Below are 19,379 nucleotides of genomic sequence, written 5' to 3' on the forward strand. Positions count from 1 at the left end.
ATTACTGTGTAAAAGTTTTCGGTAGTTGTGGTAAAATGCTGCAAAGTAAGAATGCTTTCCAAAGTAGAAGTGTTACGTTTTTTATTTTAGTAATTCACAAAATGCAAAGTGAATACACAAAAGGGAAATCTAAATCAAATCAATATTTGTTGTGACCACCCTTTGCCTTCACAACAGCGTCAAATCCTCTACGTACACTTGCACACGTTTTTTGAAGGAACTCAGCAGCGATGTTGTTCCAAACATCTTGGAGAACTAACCATAGACAACTATCAGATTCAATCTGGAATCTATAATGTGACAGTCTATATCGTAAATTTGTAGCACGAGGCTACCCCAAGGAATGTCTACATCGTGCTTATGCCAGGGCTACTGGCAGAAATTATCTTTTGAGTAATCGGAACACAAATCACAGGAATTCTACTATTAAGATCAGATGCTTTGGCACATATAACGTGTGTGCCAGTCAGGTTACTCATATTTGACAAACACTGGCCAATCTTACATGCTGATCCTGATTTACGGGATGTTTTATCAGTGATACCGAATGTCACTTATCGGAGGGGTAAGAACCTTAGAGAATTTCTTGTCCACAGTCATTACTCTAAACGGTCCATACCACAAAGTAGGTGGCTTAAATCTCCCATATTGGGCTCTTATCCATGTGGATGATGCTCCTTTTGCCCTTTAATGCCAAAAATGAAGAATTTTTCAAATCCTGTTGACAAACGAACTTATGAAATTAGACAAATCATCAATTGTCATACTACTGGTGTAGTATGTGTCGCTAAATGTCTATGTTCCAAACTATACATGGGTAAAACCATCCAGCAGTTGAGAAGATGTATATCAAAACTTTCTAGAAAAATTTAATCGGTTCATAATAGAGACACCAGGATACTTCAATTTTGGGGTATCGCCCAAGTAATATTAGGCCCAAGAAGAGGAAATTTAGATTGTAAATTATTACAGGAGGAAGCATGATGGATCCATTGGCTAGGCAGTTTAAATCCTGGTGGTCTCAATGAGGGTTTAACTTTTATGACCTTTCTATGATGGAACGATCTTATAATGGTTGGTTTCCATCTCTTGGCAGTTTTCCTATACATCACTGTGTTAAATAAGCTCTCAAAATTCATGGACTTCTGAAGTACAGGGTGGGCCATTTATATGGATACACCTAAATAAAATGGGAATGGTTGGTGATATTAACTTCCTGTTTGTGGCACATTAGTATATGGGAGGGGGGAAACTTTTCAAGCTGGGTGTTGACCATGGCGGCCATTTTGAAGTCGGCCATTTTGTATCCAACTTTAGTTTTTTCAATGGGAAGAGGGTCATGTGACACATCAAACTTATCGAGAATTTTACAAGAAAAACAATGGTGTGCTTGGTTTTAACGTTACTTTATTCTTTCATGAGTTATTTACACGTTTCTGACCACATAAAATGTGTTCAAAGTGCTGCCCATTGTGTTGGATTGTCAATGCAACAGTAATGGCAGGAAGGAGGTGAAGGGAACAAGTGAGCCCTAATCTACCCACCGCCCTGTCCCTGCCTACTTGCAACGACCCGCCCTAGGCGACGGGGTACAACTTGGCGGCGGTCCCTACGCTGTCTAAGTGCAAGGGAGTACAAACAGGGAACACGCAAGGGAATACAGTAGCCCACGGAACGCCGCGAGGAAACGGAGCGGTGAATGAGCCAGTCAGGATCAGGAAGTAGTGGAGTATACAAACGGGAGCACGGAGCAGAAGCAAGCCAGGGGCAGAGCAACGCAGGATAAACGGAACTGAAGCAAGGCAGAAGCACGGCAGAAGCAGGCTGGAGCAAGGCAGCAGTGGGGCCAGGAATCCAAGAAGAATAACAAGCAAGGAGGAAGAGAAAACGGCAGGTATAAATGGACAGGGGGCGGAGCTAACTCTGACTGACCAGGCCGCGATAGGCTCTCCCACTCCTGAGCCTGCCACCCTGATTGGTGGGAGCAGGTGTCAGTCTCAGAGGTCTGGCCTCAGGTGTCGACTGATTAATCCTGGGAGTATACCCAGACGTAGTGCCTGGCAGATCCTTTACAGCAACCCTCTTCTCCCACTCTTCACACACTGATAGCAACACCGCAGAAGAAATGCTAGCACAGGCTTCCAGTATCCGTCGTTTCAGTTGCTGCACATCTCGTATCTTCACAGCATAGACCATTGCCTTCAGATGACCACAAAGATAAAAGTCTAAGGGGGTCAGATCGGGAGGCATTTCTTCTGCGGTGTTGCTATCAGTGTGTGAAGAGTGGGAGAAGAGGGTTGCATTGACAATCCAACACAATGGGTAGCACTTTGAACACATTTTATAAGTGGTCAGAAACTTGGAAATAACTCATGAAAGAATAAAGTAACGTTAAAACCAAGCACACCATTGTTTTTCTTGTGAAATTCTCGATCAGTTTGATGTGTCACATGAACCTCTTCCCATTGAAAAAACTAAAGTTGGATACAAAATGGCCGCCATGGTCAGCACCCAGCTTGAAAAGTTTCCCCCCTCCCATATACTAATGTGCCACAAACAGGAAGTTAATATCACCAACCATTCCCATTTTATTTAGGTGTATCCATATAAATGACCCACCCTGTATAAGTTCTCTATGTTCACACAGAACTCTGTAGTCTTCTAGGATACTGATATTTAATTGTTTCTGAACTTTCCCTTTTTTAGATCTAAAGAGATTTGTGAGAATATTTGACCCAAAAAATGATTAATATAATAAGCCAATATGCTTTATAGAGTAGGTGGAGAGTACCATATCTCTGTTCATGTTGCGATTAAAAGACGGTATCTAACAATCAGTTCAGTGTTAATTGTAATACAGTCTTTCCTCTCCATTGTCAGTGAATACTAACAGTTTACGCATGCACAATAGATGTTTTAAAGAATCTTTTCTCATTTGAGACTAAATTCCCTGACATGCGCAGTAGACCGATATCGGCACTTGCGATCTAGTCTGGGTCTTTTATTTTTATTGTGCAGACTCTCGCGATACCTCCGGTTGGCTGCTCTATTGAGCTCAATGATTGGCTGGTACTCTTGTCCGTTTTACTTTTTGATGGGCAGGGCTGTATTCCAAAGACGCGATTGCTCTCTCGGATTGATACATTGTGTGATGTCATCACCTAGTTTATAAAAGGGGAAAGTTTAGTGTCCGGTGCCATTAGCCCCAATAACCTTGAGGATGTCACGTCTCGTGGTGAAACATGTCGGGGGGCTGGCTAGATTTTAAATGCATTGCGGTGTTCTAATAGCGTTTACCATATGCAGACTGCAGCCACTAGTTTAGGAGAATTTGTATTGAGAAAATCTATTGACAAGAGACACTTGCTCTATTTTGCAATAGTGATACAACATTCAGAATACTTACCATGTGTAGTTTGTTCTTTTAACTATTATTTACTTAAATAAATTAAAAATATGTTTTATCTACATATATTAGTATATACTTATATTAGTTTAGGTATCTGGGAAATAAAGGCTTCTTTTGCCTCTGGCTTGTGATAAAAATAAATGTGCCTGCCAGTTACTTGGGTCTATTTGTTCCTTTAACTCAATGAGGGCACTTTCTTAAGCAACAATCACAATAATTTTGTTGCAAATTGTGCTAAATTGAGGCTTAAATTTGCATGGCAGTATCGAAATTGGTATTCAGGAAAACCGCAGCACAGCCACAAAAAAATCTTCAGTGTGTAAGGACAACTCCCCAAACATGGGTGGTGCACGCAGCAAAGAATCCCAGGTCCAAGGGAGACAATCAATATGCAATCGAAGAAAGGAACTGCAGCACTCAAGATAATCCAAAGTAGTGTATTTGATTTATTCACCAAGAATAAAAACACTTGCAACGTTTCAACCCATGATTGGGTCTTTTATTAAGCATCGATAAAGACCCATTCATGGGTTGAAACTTTGCAAGTGTTTTTATCCTTGGTGAATAAATCAAATACACTTCTTTGGATTATCTTGAGTGCTGCAGTTCCTTTCTTCGATTGAGTATCGAAATTGGATCACTGACTACTGGCAAAGGGTTGCCTTCTCCGACGAGTCACGTTTTCTGCTTCATCGAACAGATGGACTTTGGCGTGTCAGGCGAGAAACATTCGAGAACAAACACCCCGCAACCATTGCTGGGAGAATACAAGCTGGTGGGGGCAACGTTATGATTTGGGGAATTTTTGCAAGGCATTCTCTGGGCCCATTCATCCATGTGGAAAGCTCTCTGAACTGATTTGGGTATGAATTCATCATTGCAGATCACGTCCACTCATACATGCTGTTTGTTTTCAATGGGGCAGATGGAAACTTCCGGCAAGAAAATGCGACATGTCACACGGCTAGAAGTTTCCGACACTGGTTAGAAGAGCATGACCAAGGCTTCCAAGTACTTCCATAGCCCCCTAATTCACCAGACTTAAATCCAATTGAGCATCTGTGGAACCACCTCGATCGTCTTGTTTGCTCTATGGATCCAACCCCCACGCACCCTCCAGCAAATGTGGGATACACTGCAGTCAGCATGGCTCCAGATACCTGAGACAACCTACCATCACCTTTAGTGAGTCACTTCCAGCCCATCTATCTGCTGTTCGTGCTGCACAAGGGGGTTACTCAGGATATTTGCTAGGGGTCATCAGGGACGTCTCTAGCACCGGGGCCCAAGCCCTGGATATTTTTCCTGGTGCCCCGGAAGACTGCCGCTCCAGGGGTCACAGCGGTCACAATTGCGACCGGGCCGGGACCCTGCATCACGTCTATAGAAATTTACTATAGTAACTGGGGCCTATGTCCTAAAATACACTGGCCCCTGTTACTATAGTAATACCACTATACTTACCTTCCTTCCCCAGCGCAGCGGACATCCTGACGTCTTCTCACATCAGGACGCTGTGCACCGCGCATGACGCTAGATGGTGTCGGGACATCCGATGCACCGAAGAGCTGATCAAGTGTAACATCTTTACTGCCTGCTGGGTTCCTGTATCTAAGCCTGCCTTCTGGTAGGCTTAGATACAGTGGAGGAAATAAGTATTTGATCCCTTGCTGATTTTGTAAGTTTGCCCACTGTCAAAGTCAGGAACAGTCTATAATTTTTAGGCTAGGTTAATTTTACCAGTGAGAGATAGATTATATAAAAAAAAAAAAAGAAAATCACATTGTCAAAATTATATATATTTATTTGCATTGTGCACAGAGAAATAAGTATTTGATCCCCTACCAACCATTAAGAGTTCAGCCTCCTCCAGACCAGTTACACACTCCAAATCAACTTGGTGCCTGCATTAAAGACAGCTGTCTTAAATGGTCATCTGTATAAAAGACTCCTGTCCACAGACTCAATTAATCAGTCTGATTCTAACCTCTACAACATGGGCAAGACCAAAGAGCTTTCTAAGGATGTCAGGGACAAGATCATAGACCTGCACAAGGCTGGAATGGGCTACAAAACCATAAGTAAGACGCTGGGTGAGAAGGAGACAACTGTTGGTGCAATAGTAAGAAAATGGAAGACATACAAAATGACTGTCAATCGACATCGATCTGGGGCTCCATTAAAAATCTCACCTCGTGGGGTATCCTTGATCCTGAGGAAGGTGAGAGCTCAGCCGAAAACTACACGGGGGGAACTTGTTAATGATCTCAAGGCAGCTGGGACCACAGTCACCAAGAAAACCATTGGTAACACATTACGCCGTAATGGATTAAAATCCTGCAGTGCCCGCAAGTTCCCCCTGCTCAAGAAGGCACATGTACAGGCCCGTCTGAAGTTTGCAAATGAACATCTGGATGATTCTGAGAGTGATTGGGAGAAGGTGCTGTGGTCAGATGAGACTAAAATTTAGCTCTTTGGCATTAACTCAACTCGCCATTTTTTGAGGAAGAGAAATGCTGCCTATGACCCAAAGAACACCATCCCCACTGTCAAGCATGGAGGTGGAAACATTATGTTTTGGGGGTGTTTCTCTGCTAAGGGCACAGGACTACTTCATCGCATCAATGGGAGAATGGATGGAGCCATGTACCGTCAAATTATAAGTGACAACCTCCTTCCCTCCACCAGGACATTAAAAATGGCTCGTGGCTGGGTCTTCCAGCACGACAATTACCCGAAACATACAGCCAAGGCAACAAAGGAGTGGCTCAAAAAGAAGCACATTAAGGTCATGGAGTGGCCTAGCCAGTCTCCAGACCTTAATCCCATAGAAAACTTATGGATGGAGCTGAAGATCCGAGTTGCCAAGCGACAGCCTCGAAATCTTAATGATTTACAGATGATCTGCAAAGAGGAGTGGGCCAAAATTCCATCTAACGTGTGCAAACCTCATCATCAACTACTAAAAATGTCTGACTGCTGTGCTTTCCAACAAGGGTTTTGCCACCAAGTATTAAGTCTTGTTTGCCAATGGGATCAAATACTTATTTCTCTGTGCACAATGCAAATAAATATATATAATTTTGACAATGTGTTTTTGTTTTTTATATAATCTATCTCTCACTGGTAAAATTAACCTAGCCTAAAAATGCTAGACTGTTGATGTCTTTGACAGTGGGCAAACTTACAAAATCAGCAAGGGATCAAATACTTATTTCCTTCACTGTACATGGTCGATTAGACAGTATCACACATGGGCCCTGTATCTAAGCCTGGTTTTTTTTGTGTTTGTTTTTTTTCACAGGTTTGGTAATTGGACTACGTCAGATTCGAGGACTACTTTGATGACTGCTTTCTTTTGTGTCTGTATTTTCTTTTAAACTTCATTTCTACCGCTTTTGTAATGGCCGCTGGCTGATTGACCGTGTCCATTACTAAGGCGAGGCTTAGTGTTAGCCAGTGCAGAGGCAAAGACTAACCCCCTTGATTCCGACCACCGCCAGGGATACCGGGAAGAGCTGGCTACGGTCCAGTACCCGACCATCTGTAGAGACGGTCAGGCATTGGGGCGCAGGCTGGTATTATTAGGCTGGGAAAGGCCAAAAACAGTGGCCCTTCCCATCCTGGTAATGCTAGCCTGCTGCTGCTATGTTGTATCTGGCTGGTTCTCAAACTTGCGATAGACGCCTTGTGATTTTTTTTTTAAATGGTAAAAAAGTCATGCAGTCATCGTCGTCCCCCCCCCCCCATTTTTCATAACTAGCCAGATACAACATAGCAGCAGCAGGTTGGAATTACCAGGATGGGAAGGGCCACTGGTTTTGGCCTTTCCCAGACTAATACCAGCCTGCAGCCGCCCCAGTGCTCTACCTACACTGCAGAAGGTCAGGTACTGGATCCATACCCAGCTGTTCCCGGTACCCCTGGTGACAGTGGGTACTGGTGTAATAATGGGGGTTAGTGTATGCCTCTGCACCAGCTAACACTGACCCTCGCCTTCGTAATAGATGCTATTAATCAGCCAGCAGTTATTAATAAGGCGGTAGTAATAAAGTTTAGAAAAAATACAAGGACATAGAATTTTTTTTTTATTGAAATAAAAAACCCACACATCTCTCATTGACCATTTTATTAAGGAAGAAAAACATCAATAATCGAAGTAGTCCTCGAATCGAACGACGGGACCTGTAAAAAAAACACAAATACACCGAAAAAATTAGTAACACATAAAGCAAAACAATTATTATTCTTACCTTTCCTGGGTCCAGAACTGGAGCCGCAATGTCAGCGAGCTGGGCCCTATATCTAATCCTATCATTTGTGATACTGTCTGCTGAGCAACTGTATCTAATCCTATCCATAGCCATAGGGTCGTAGTGCTATAGATATGCTAGAGAAAGGCTCTGTTTTCAAGGTAAAACAGCTCATGAGTTTCAGACGTTTTTTTTTTCAAAGTTGCATTTTTCGCTTCGTTTTTAACGGCCGTTTTTGGAGCTGTTTTTCTATGAACGGCACCAAAAACGGCTGAAGAAGTGAAATGCACTGCTTTTTTGTGGGGTTTTTTTTACGCGGCCGTTTTGAAAAACGGGCACGTAAAAAAAAATGCCTCGTCAGAACAGAATGCAGTTTTTCTCATTTAAAGCAATGGGCAGATGTTTGGAGGCGTTATGCTTCCGATTTTTCATCTGAAAACACTCCGTGTGAACATACCCTAATTGTCTGCGTTGCGTTTTGCATCAGTGTGCTTTGTGTGTGGCATGTGTTTTTTATGCACTACCAAATGATTTTGAAAAAAATGATCACTCATGGTAGAAGGCGCTCTTGCGCTTTTATGAATGATTGAAAAAAATTCCTAGTTGAGGGAGAGTATCACAGTAAGTAGAAATTAATTTCTTTAAAAAAAACGTGTAGTAAAACAGCATATGTCTCAATAGTGGTCCAAGAAGCTACGCGCTTCGACCTCGGACTAAGGTCTTCATCAGGCTTGTACTGCTCGGTGTCACACTTTTTTTTTTTTTCCCCATATCATTGTTTTTCAGGCACTTGCAAGCACTTTTTTTTTTTTTTCAATGTAATTGATGCGTGAAACACAGACAGCACACGGATGTAGTCCGTGTTCTGTCCATGGTTTTAACGCACCCATTGAATTCAATGGGTGGCTAGGTGCATTAAAACGCACCAATATAGGACATGCAGTGAGTTTCACGCAACAAACACTCACTGTATGAAAACACACATGCGTGAATGGCCCCACTGAAATCAATGGGTCCATGTGCTGTGCGTTGTTTCAATGTGCCCTAAGTCTCTCATGTGTGATTCTGTCTGCTGGGGCCATGTATCTAAGCCTATCATATGACACTGTCTGCTGAGACAAAGCATCCAATTCTATCCAGTGGTGTAGTTATAAGAGCCTTAGTCTTATAGCTATGCTATTTCCGATATATATGTAAAAATGTATTAATTTTTGGGGGGGGTATAAATATGTCTCGGGGCTTGCGCCCCTTATCCTTTTAGACCCCAGCAACGCCCCTGGTGGTCATAATAATATGAATCGACAGTGTATATTATCATGATCACCATTTTCATAAATTTGGTGTGGTTTGCACATTTTTGCCAAATTGTAAACTCACGCTTCTTCCGACATGATTAATACCTTATCCTCAATGTTTCCAATAAGTGTCAATATGCTGTTAAAGATACACTCTTGCTTTGTTTTTGTTTTTTATTGCGGCCCCCATTATTAAAGTACACTGTGTAAAAGTTAGGGCGGGTCATCCTGTAACCGGGTTCTTTTGTTGCTGAAATATCTTGGCCACAATTATATCACATGACCACACTGTGACCAGCTGATTGCTACAGCGTCTGCTGTGTGGACTGGTAGTCTCTTTCACTATGCAATCCTATGAGACATTCAATGTGAGTCCCATAGGTAAGCATAGTGAGAGACTTCTGGTCCACACAGCAAACGCTGTAGGAATCGGCCGGTCACATCACGTAATCGCGGCCGGGATGTTTCGGTAATAAAGTGCCCAGCAAGAGGATGACCTGCCCTACCTTTATCTAGGTGTACTTTACAAATAGGGCCCCCCCAATAAAAAAAATTATCACTGGAGTGTCTCTTTATACTCATGTTCTGTGTTGCGTACCTGTATACGTAGATGTTTATTGTAATAATGATCACATAAAAAGCTGCTGAAATGCATGCAGTGTTTGCTGACATTAGGAGATATAGTATTACATATACAATAGTCACAGTCTTTAAGCTGTACCCCCAGGGTATATCACAATGGCTTAGCTATACATTAGGGACACTGGCAAAGATTAAGATATACTCTGTAGTTCACTTTCCTGCTCCAGGGTAGGCAGTCATCCATAGGTTAAGCAACAACACATAAAAGTCACATTGGAGAATCAGTAGACCATTTGCACAGGTGAGTTAAAAAATATCTCATTGCTATTAGCCTCATTTCAAGAAAAAAACAACCTGTATAATCCTGACCAATTTTATAGTACATAGACCTAAACTATAGCCTTAAAAGGGTTTTCCGGAGAGAGAACATTGATGGCCTATCCTCCGGATAGGCCATCGATATCTGATCAGCGGGGGTCCAACTCTCGGCACCCCATTGGTCAGCTGTTTTGAAGGGGGCTACATTGCTCTTCCCCTTAATCGCTCGGGCTGCTCAATACTGTGAATCGCCAAAATACTTGTTGCGGTGCTTTATTCGTCTTTCCCCATACACTTGAATGGAAGAAGGGTGTAATACTGCGATCCTTCGCTACAAATGTTTTGGCGTTTGACAGTATTGAGCAGAAAAGGAAATTAAGTGGAAGCATTGCTCGCACGAGCGCCGTGGCCCCATCAAAACAGCTAATTGTCAGGGGTGCCGTGAGTGGGACCTCCCTTTGATCAGATATTGATGGCCTATCATGAGGATAGCCCATACATTTTCTCTCTCTGGAAAACCCCTTTAAGTTAAGAAAACTGACATATCTGAGGGGAGACGTAGCCATGAACTAAAATCGTTTTCATGTAGACCATTGAATTCCATTAATTATAATTCTAGAAGTATGGAGTTTTTACTGACCCAGCATTTGGCAAAATATTAAGCGTGTATTTATATAACCCAGTTTTGTGGCATTGTTTTGCCACAATTTAGCAAATATTTTGCTAAATAAAATTCTGCAGTTTTGTGAAATTTGTTTTGACACAATTTTGCTAAAATCAAAGCAAAACGGCCACAAAACCTTTTCATGTACATACACCCTAAAGTATAACTATCGTTTAGTATTTATTTATTTTTATCAAAATATTAGCACAATTCTATGTTGATTAATTTCATAATATATTTCATTATATGGATCTGAGCTCCATTTTTCTTGTACAGAACTCCAAACCCTCTGATTCCCTTCACACAGACATTAAAATGAGTTAAATTATAAAATGCTGTCTGCGTGCAGGAACAACTATGGAGTTGATTATGTCCTTAGAAAAGACAGATTTTCCATGAAAGTCAATGAGCGTTGTATTCAGTAGATGTCTTCGGTAGGCTCCTCCTAGTGGTAGCTGCCGGCCAACAGATTTTATTTTCGACCTAGCTGGATGAATGTAAGCAGGGAATATAGAGCTTTGTAACAGAAAATGTTCAACTTCAACCCCTGTAAGGATATATGAAATGAACCCGCCAAAACTAAATAGGAGTAAGATATAGTGGTGAAAGAATATATATGTAGTATATCATCACCCCTTTATTACCCTATTTCCAGAGATCTTATTGTGTATAAAAAAGAATAAGGCATGACAGAGTTAAAAATACAGGTTTAAGGTAGGTGTCTTGTACAATCTATAAGTTCTTCCACAGAAAGATACACAACCTGTACATGCTGTAGAGATTGCCAGCAGTATATGTCTTATTACCAATAAGTAGAGCTGCAAATACATTATGTGGAAAATCCATTGTTACTGAGTTTTATTTCTGTATTCTGTAGCCTATGGTGTTCTAATTTTAAAAATACCATCTAAGGACATGATCCAAATGCCCTTATATTATTCTAAAAATGTCCTAGCAGTTTCAAAGTAGGTAAGAGTTATGCTTAGTTTTGACATATAATAGTTTGACTGTTACATTATGTTAGGTTTTCAATAGAGCAAAGTCGAGATCAACTGAAGTCTTTTTTCTTAATTTAATCCTAGCTCAGACAATAAATGAAAACTATGAATTTGCATCTCTCCTTTATTACACAAGTCAGTGGTCACAATAGGGCAAAGGGTTGATGGCTTTGGAGCTTCCATTAATTAACCTTATTCGTGCCCCTTATAGATCTGAAGAGTCCGTTGGTGGAGTAGTACTAATTAGGACCTATCTTAATTAAAAATTCTACAAGCAATAGGGTACTTTGAGTTAGAGGGGTTTCTAGGCACATCGGAGTGCTTCTTCTATCCCTCTAATTCTCAAGAACCTCATCCAAGAAATGGCATTTATATATGCAAATCTTGTTTATATGATAAACGTTCCTTTTTCTTTAATCTTTTGCCTCTTGATTCATTGGTAATTTACAACATAATTAATTAAGAGTACATTATATTAACTGTGCGTCGACTTTTTTCAACCTTCATGTCAACCAAGGGATGAATCAACTTATGCTTGAGTCTTTTCATTTAGTTTAAACAGGAAGTCAGATGTTTGTCATGCCCTGCCTTTCACTGGGATTGATTTTAAGGGCATACTGTTAATCAAACGCTGGCACCAAGTTATTGGTAGAAGGAAAGAGCACTTAATTTTCTATAAATATCAAACAAGGCAGTAATAAAAGTTGTGATCGTGACATTGATAAAACTTGCTATAGGACTGTGTAGGAGCTCTAGGACAGTTAAGGAATAGGAAAATAAAACTTTAATTTAAGGATTTCATGTCTATAGCTTAAAAAATCCAAATAGAATATGAGAATATTGGTTCATGTAAGCCCCAGAGTGAACACTGCCAAAAGACCATTTCATTAAATGTAATTTTATTTTAAAAGGTATGCTCTTACGAAAAAGTTGAGAATTTTATTGAGAAATTAGTAAAAACTATGTTTAATATTATAGCTGTTATTTTATGTTTTTATTGTATTCCATAGCTTTCTTGCATCACCGTATGAGTTTTTGAAGTACACAGTGCAGGAGCTTAACCTTGTAGCTGGTCACATCCCTTGACTATTGCAAGTCAAGCTTTATAAAATGAAATAACTTACTATCTGTACTCCCTGTACAATGAGACGGTAAAGTGTTTCCACATATCAGTATTGATATTTTGGCCTCATACACTCATCCATATTGCAGCTCTGTGTTGTAGAGAGCCGTTATAAGGCATATGCCTCAGGTTTCATACAGATGCTTGCAGAGTTTTTTTTTCTGCCGATTTTTCCATCAAATCGAACATAAAAATAGTTGCATGCTCTATCACAGAGTAATACGGAGGTATTCTCCCTTAGACTCATATATGCCATATAGTCACCTGAGAGAGCATCATATAGTGGCACATGGAGTCCTCGTTGCTCCGTAGTAGTTTTCAATGACTCTGGCTGGCTGCAGTTCCCTGCACAGCCAGGTGGCCGGGAACACAGATGTGCAGAGAAAAGTTTGAAGGGAAGGCAGAGCTAAATTAGCGTCACGACACCTTCATCCTCCAGATCTATGGAGGTCCCAGAGGCCGTCCCCAACCAATTTATAATGTGATGTCATAACCTAGGGATTTGGTGTCAATACTATTTCTATTGTGCTCATATTAAGAAAATGCACTTTTTTTTAAATAAAAATTCAGTTTGATCTTTAGATCAGTTGCATGCATCAAGAAGTTCTACATGTTACAGTTAGGATTTATTACCTCTCTCTGTGACCATGAAATGTGATCTAGGAACACTTTGAGGAAAGATCGAGGTATGTATGTGTATTCATGTGTGTATATATATTCTACATGGTGGTGCTTGAACCCGTCAAAATTTTTTATATTTCTGTATAAATTCGACCTAAGCAGATAAAGACAAATCAAACAAATGAGTAAAAAATATTAGAATTGGTTATTTATTTATGAGGAAAATTATCCAATATAACATATCTGTGAGTGGCAAAAGTATGTGAACCTTTGCTATCAGTATTTGGTGTGACCCCCTTGTATAGCAAAAACTGCATCTAAACGTTTCCGGTAATTGTTGATTAGTCCTGTACATCGGCTTGGAGGAATTTTAGCCCATTCCTTCATGCAAAACGGATTAAACTCTGTTACGTCTGTGGTTTCCTCCCATGAACTGCTCGCTTCAGGTTCTTCCACAACATTTATATTGGATTAAGGTCAGGACTTTGACTTGGCCATTCCAAAACTTTAACTTTATTCTTCTTTAACCATTCTTTGGTAGAACGACTGTGTACTTAGGGTCGATACCCTTCTGCATGACCCATGTTGTCTTAAAATTCAGCTCATGGACAGATGTCCTGACCATTTTCCCTTAGAATTTTCTGGTATAATTTAGAATTTGTTCTTCCATCAATGATGACGAGCCGTCCTGCCCCAGGTACTACCACCACCGCTTCACAGATGGTATGAGGTTTTTATGCTGGAAAGCAGTGTTTTCCTTTTCCCCAAATATAACGCAAAAACTAAAAATCTCTATTTTGGTCTCATCCGTCTTAAAAACTCTGTTCCAGTAGCCTTCCGGCTTGTTCAGGTGAACTTTAGCAACCTGCTGATAGGCAGCAATTTTGTTTTTGGAGAGCAGCAGCTTTTTCCTTGCAATCCTGCCATTCACACCATTGTTATTCAGCTTCCTCCTGATCAGGGACTCCTGAACAGTAACATTAGCTAATGTGAGAAAGGCCTTTAGTTTCTTAGAGGTTACCTTACCTTGAGTTGGGTTGGCAGACCTTGCTCTTGGTGTGATCTTTTTATTTTAAATGTCCATTTTGTTGAGATCATACAAATATTGACAAAAGTACAAAAAAAAAAAGCATGTGTACCTATATATACACATCATTTTAGGTACAACTTAAAAGAAACATAAACATGTAACAAACATCTTTCCATTGGTTTACAGAAGAAAGCAAAAAGTGGTTCACGAAATGCAATGCATAAGAGGTGGCCAGTGGAGGAGTAAGTAGACCAACAGGAGACATTCCATAAGTGCTAAAATGATTAGGAAGTATGAGAATTAGCTATCCAGGATTGCCATATTTTCATAAATTTATCCAGGCACCCACGTGCTTCATAAGTGAGCTTGAAGAGAGGGAGATTGGAGTTAATTAGTGCAATCCTCGCTTGTAGTTTAGGGTGCTTCCAGTTCAAAAGTATATATTTTTTTGCATAGAACAATAAAAGCATTATAAGGGGTTTGGTAGCTACAACATCTGGTAGCTACACCAATAATAAGGTACCAGAAGAGGTAAGCAGACTTTGGGATCTAATATACGGGGAAGTCCAATTTTTGACTCTATAAATTCCACCACTTCAGACCAAAAGTTGAAAATAATTGGGCATTGGGGCGATCTTTGTTGGTCGACCACTCCTGGGGAAGCTAATAATGGTCTTGAATTTCCTCCATTTGTTCACTCTGTATATAAATTTAATTGCCTTTCAATTGAATATTAAACAGGATGAGTATAATACAACTTAAGTTGCTTTAGCTGCATCACTTCTAGAAGGGGAATAACTGGTTTTAATATTTTATGTTAATGTCCCTTCCTTCAAGTACAATTAACAGCGTAATTTAAAGTGTTTTTTCCCAGTCAAGAGCTACTGCTTTATAGCACAGCTCTAGTTTTGTGCTGCGTGAACAGGAGTCCCATTTTCCATAATAATAACTTTACTACATCATTATTATGGTTGCAATATCTTGCCAAATATACTATGTGACATAACTTAAGTATTTAGCATTGGGGATATTATATGCTATATATCATGATATCCTTGGATGTAAAATGCAGTAGTTTCTTCCGCCTGCACTTGGAAGTGAATTACAGTAGAAAGATGAGGTGAGCTCAGCAGGGATTTTCCAGGCCGTCAGTTTCAGATCTACAGTACTTCATGATTTTCTTTAGGTCTTTTCACTTTGAGAAAATACTGTACAACAATCCCTATACTGCCTCACTCTTCACTTTCCAGGAACAGGGTTATGTTTCATATTAAATAATAATAAGTCCATATTGAGCAAGTTGCAGATATCAGTATAGAAATATTCATCCTACTACCAAAATAATATTAGTTTTTATTTTATTTTAATTGATGTTCAAAAATGTGTCTGATACCAAAGATTCAGGCCAGGGGCAGAGATCTTATCTGTCCATCCTCTGCAGTTTCACAGGTGCCCAGTAGGGATAAACCAGATTACAGTTTGTATGTAAGGGCTGGTCCAAATTATTCCTATTATTTATTTATAGTTTGCAGTCTACAAAAAAAAAAGTCACAAGGGCGGTGACAGATTGGCATTGGACCACGTTTAGAGCAGTGGATCACATACAGTTCTGCACAGGGGCTCACATCCCTCTACAGTTTGCACGCCTTTGATTCTGGCCTCCTAATCACTCACTTTGCGTGTGCCATGTAATTTCTTGAAGGCTAATGTGCACCAAGGATGTTGCGAGCCAAGCCATCAGTAGATTGTGTAGTAGTATTGTCAGTAGCACATCCTGTGGAACCAACATCACATTTGGAGGACTTTTTAGTAGTTGGGGCTTTATTACTGGGATGTATTTATTCCCCGACATTACAATAGATGCCAACCCCTGATGAAGCATTGGTGAAACACTCGTCTGGTTTGTGGGGGTGTACCCTGGAATTGGTTCCCTTTGGTTTGGATATCTCTGTTATGTCGTGTATGTATCAATGTACTCTGTGGATGTTGGCTATATTTTTTATATAGGGGCTTAACACTATTGTATTAGATTGCATTTTCCTTCTTTATTTATATATACTATTTATTACTAATACTTCATTGCACGTTCACTTCTCCCCTGTAGTACTTATCGCTTTGATTGATTTATGCCATTTTGTGATGCCATGAAACAGTCTATATATAGAGGTTACCCATCATGTTGTTTTTTTTATTCCTTCTTTGTGAAGGTTTCAGATTTGTTTATTATGTATTAGTGTGCAACATGTAGAGGTAAGATTAGTTGGCACTACCTGTAGCTTGCAATGTCACAGACTAATGTGCTTGTGCTCACTGGGACTTGTGGTTCGACAACCTTTGTCTAGCGATGCTCAGTGCGCATAAAAGTCAGATTTTGCAAATACCAATATGTAGAAGAAAAGACAGCACGGCACTCACCAGTTGCAAAAAAGTTTCTTTTTATTCTTATGTTGAGGCAGGCATCAGATGCCTTGAGAAAACGTCTGAAGGACGTGAAACGGTCGACTCTATTGTCTTCTAATCCCGTGTTGCCTGCCTCAACATAAGAATGAAAAGAAACCTTTTTTGCAAGTGGTGAGTGTCGTGCTGTCTTTTCTTCTACATATTAGTATTTGTCTTTAATATATTAATATATCATGTTCCATGTTTTGGCTTAGATAGAAACTTCTGTGTTGGTTTCATAGTGCCTAAATTGGCCGACACTAAGCTATCTTGTACATTTCTAGTTTTTCTAAAGGCCATTTTTGAGGGTTCTTGGAATTCACACTTACTTTGATGGTATTCACGAACCAGCCCCCAGTTTTAACGCATTATGCCTCCTATTTGGTTAATGTACTGAATATACACTGATACAAATGGTATTCTAGTATTACTTTTTTGGCCTTAATAGTTTCAGGGCCCTCAAGTTTAGCCCTACGTTCTCTCTTCAAGAGATCTTCAGGGTATCCTCGGTCAATAAACTTTTTTGACATCTCATTTAGCATGCTGATCTTACATGTCAGGTGACTCACAATCCTATCAACTCGGGTTAATTGGCTTCTAGGTAGTGCAGAGATATTTTTAGGGTGGAAAATTCTGCAATACTCCATCCTCAATGTACACCCATGTTTCCAGAAAATGTAACCCTTTCTTAGAACCCTCTACACAGTATGTGAAAAAAACTAAAGACAAAGATAGGGAAGAAGGAAATAAAAAGCTGTAAGCGAAGGAAAAAACAATAAAGCTGAGGAAAAAGAAAACCAAGAAAGAATAAACAAAAAAAAAGGAAACTTCGTGCATTGGTAGTCGGTTGCTCTGAGTTACATATAGGAGATATATAGAGTCTTATTTCAATATTTATTTTATTGGCAAAAATGTTGAGGCTGATCTTCCAAGTGAGAAATAGTATAGGTATAAGTTAGTGGAATAGAATAAGTTGAGACAAATATTGTCATAGTGCACTGGTGCAATATGATATGGAGAGGTGGAATTATTACATACTGAGGAGAGGACACTCAATATATAGTAGCCTGTATATATATATATATATATATATATATATAATATAATCTGTTTTCATTAACATAATGTTAGTTTGCACTTTTCAATTTGTGGCTATGGGAAAAAGATAAATGGAGACCCAGTGCTTCTTAATGGCAAAACTGAAAAGTGCAAATGTGCAAAACCACTCTACAGTAAATCATATCGCTGTTTTTATTATCTTGGTTGTATTAGATCAATCAAGTTAATTGCTGATTGGTAGCCATTGGTTACTGTGGAATTACATATTGTCAATAAATAACCTTCTCTGTAGTTATTACTGTACTAGGCAGAAATTATTATTAAATCATATCAGCCTTATAGGTTTAGTTTTTTTACCTTTTAACCTCTTACACTCTCTCTCTCCCTACACACCAATCCGTCCTCTGAGACCACTGTCCTCTTTAGTCATTAATTCCTTGGAGACACGGCCAATTCGAATTTTTTCATTTTCGTTTTTTCCTTCCTGCCTTCCAAAAGCCCTAACCTCTTTGTTTTTTCGTCGACATAGCCGTATGAGGGCTTGTTTTTTGCAGAAAAAGTTGTAGTTTGTCATTGCACCATTTATTGTACCATATAATGTACTGGGAAGCTTAAAAACATATTTATGTGGTAAAGTAAAAAAAAAACAGTGATTACGCTATTTTTGGGGGTGTTTTGTTTTTACTGAGTCCATTAGGCGTCAAAAACTACATGTGCAACTTATTCTACAGGTTGATACAATTACGGCGTTACCAAATTTATATATTTTATTATGTTTTACCACTTTAAGAAAAAAATAACTATTTGCTAAAAAAAATTTTTTTTTTCGTGTCGCCATGTTCTGAGAGCCATAACTTTTTATTTTTACGCCAATTTAGCGATGTGAGGGCTTAATTTTTGCGGGGCGAGCTGTAGTTTTCACCGACACCGTTTTGGGGTATATCAACTCTTTGATCCCTTTTTATTTCATTTTTTTGGAGAGCTAAGATGACCAAAAAAACTGCAATTTGCATGTTTTATATATATATTTATATTGATTTTTACGGCATTCACAAAGTTGGTTAAACAATGATACTTTGTGATTGGACTTTTACGGATGCGTCGATACCAGTTATGTTAACTTTTATTTTTTTTAAACATTGATTTAGGGAAAAATGAGAAAAGGTTTTTTTTTTTACTTTTTTAATATTTTTTTTTTGTTTTGGAACATAAAAAAACCTTTATTTAACTGTTTTTGTTTACCTGGTTTATTAGTCCCCCTAGGGGACTTGAACCAGTGATCGTTGGATCGCTTGCATGATGTACTGCAATTCTAATGTATTGCAGTATATCATGATACCGACCGTTTCCTTTGAAGCCCTGCCAGAGGCAGGACTTCAAAGAAGTCCAAGGATGGCAGACCTGGGGGCTTTCATTAGGCCTCCAGGCTGCCATGACAACCATTGTCACCGGCTGATCACACCGCGGGGAAGCGCGGTGGCGTGTTTGATGGGACGACCCCCTTATTCTAAGAATTAAAATTCCACGGTCGCAATTGACAACAGCATTTAAGTTGTGAAACGGGCGGAATCAAAGTGATCTTTGATTC

The 19,379-nt window shown here is 39.6% G+C and overlaps 1 protein-coding gene across 1 annotated transcript in view; it reads left to right on the top strand.

The window, feature by feature from the left end:
* PCDH15 (protocadherin related 15) overlaps window positions 1-19,379 on the top strand; it is a 1,038,602-nt gene that overhangs the window by 123,689 nt on the left and 895,534 nt on the right. The gene's annotated exons all lie outside the window — the stretch shown is intronic.

This window comes from Rhinoderma darwinii, chromosome 11 (genome assembly GCF_050947455.1).
Source record: "Rhinoderma darwinii isolate aRhiDar2 chromosome 11, aRhiDar2.hap1, whole genome shotgun sequence".
NCBI classification, from domain to species: Eukaryota; Metazoa; Chordata; class Amphibia; order Anura; family Rhinodermatidae; genus Rhinoderma; species Rhinoderma darwinii.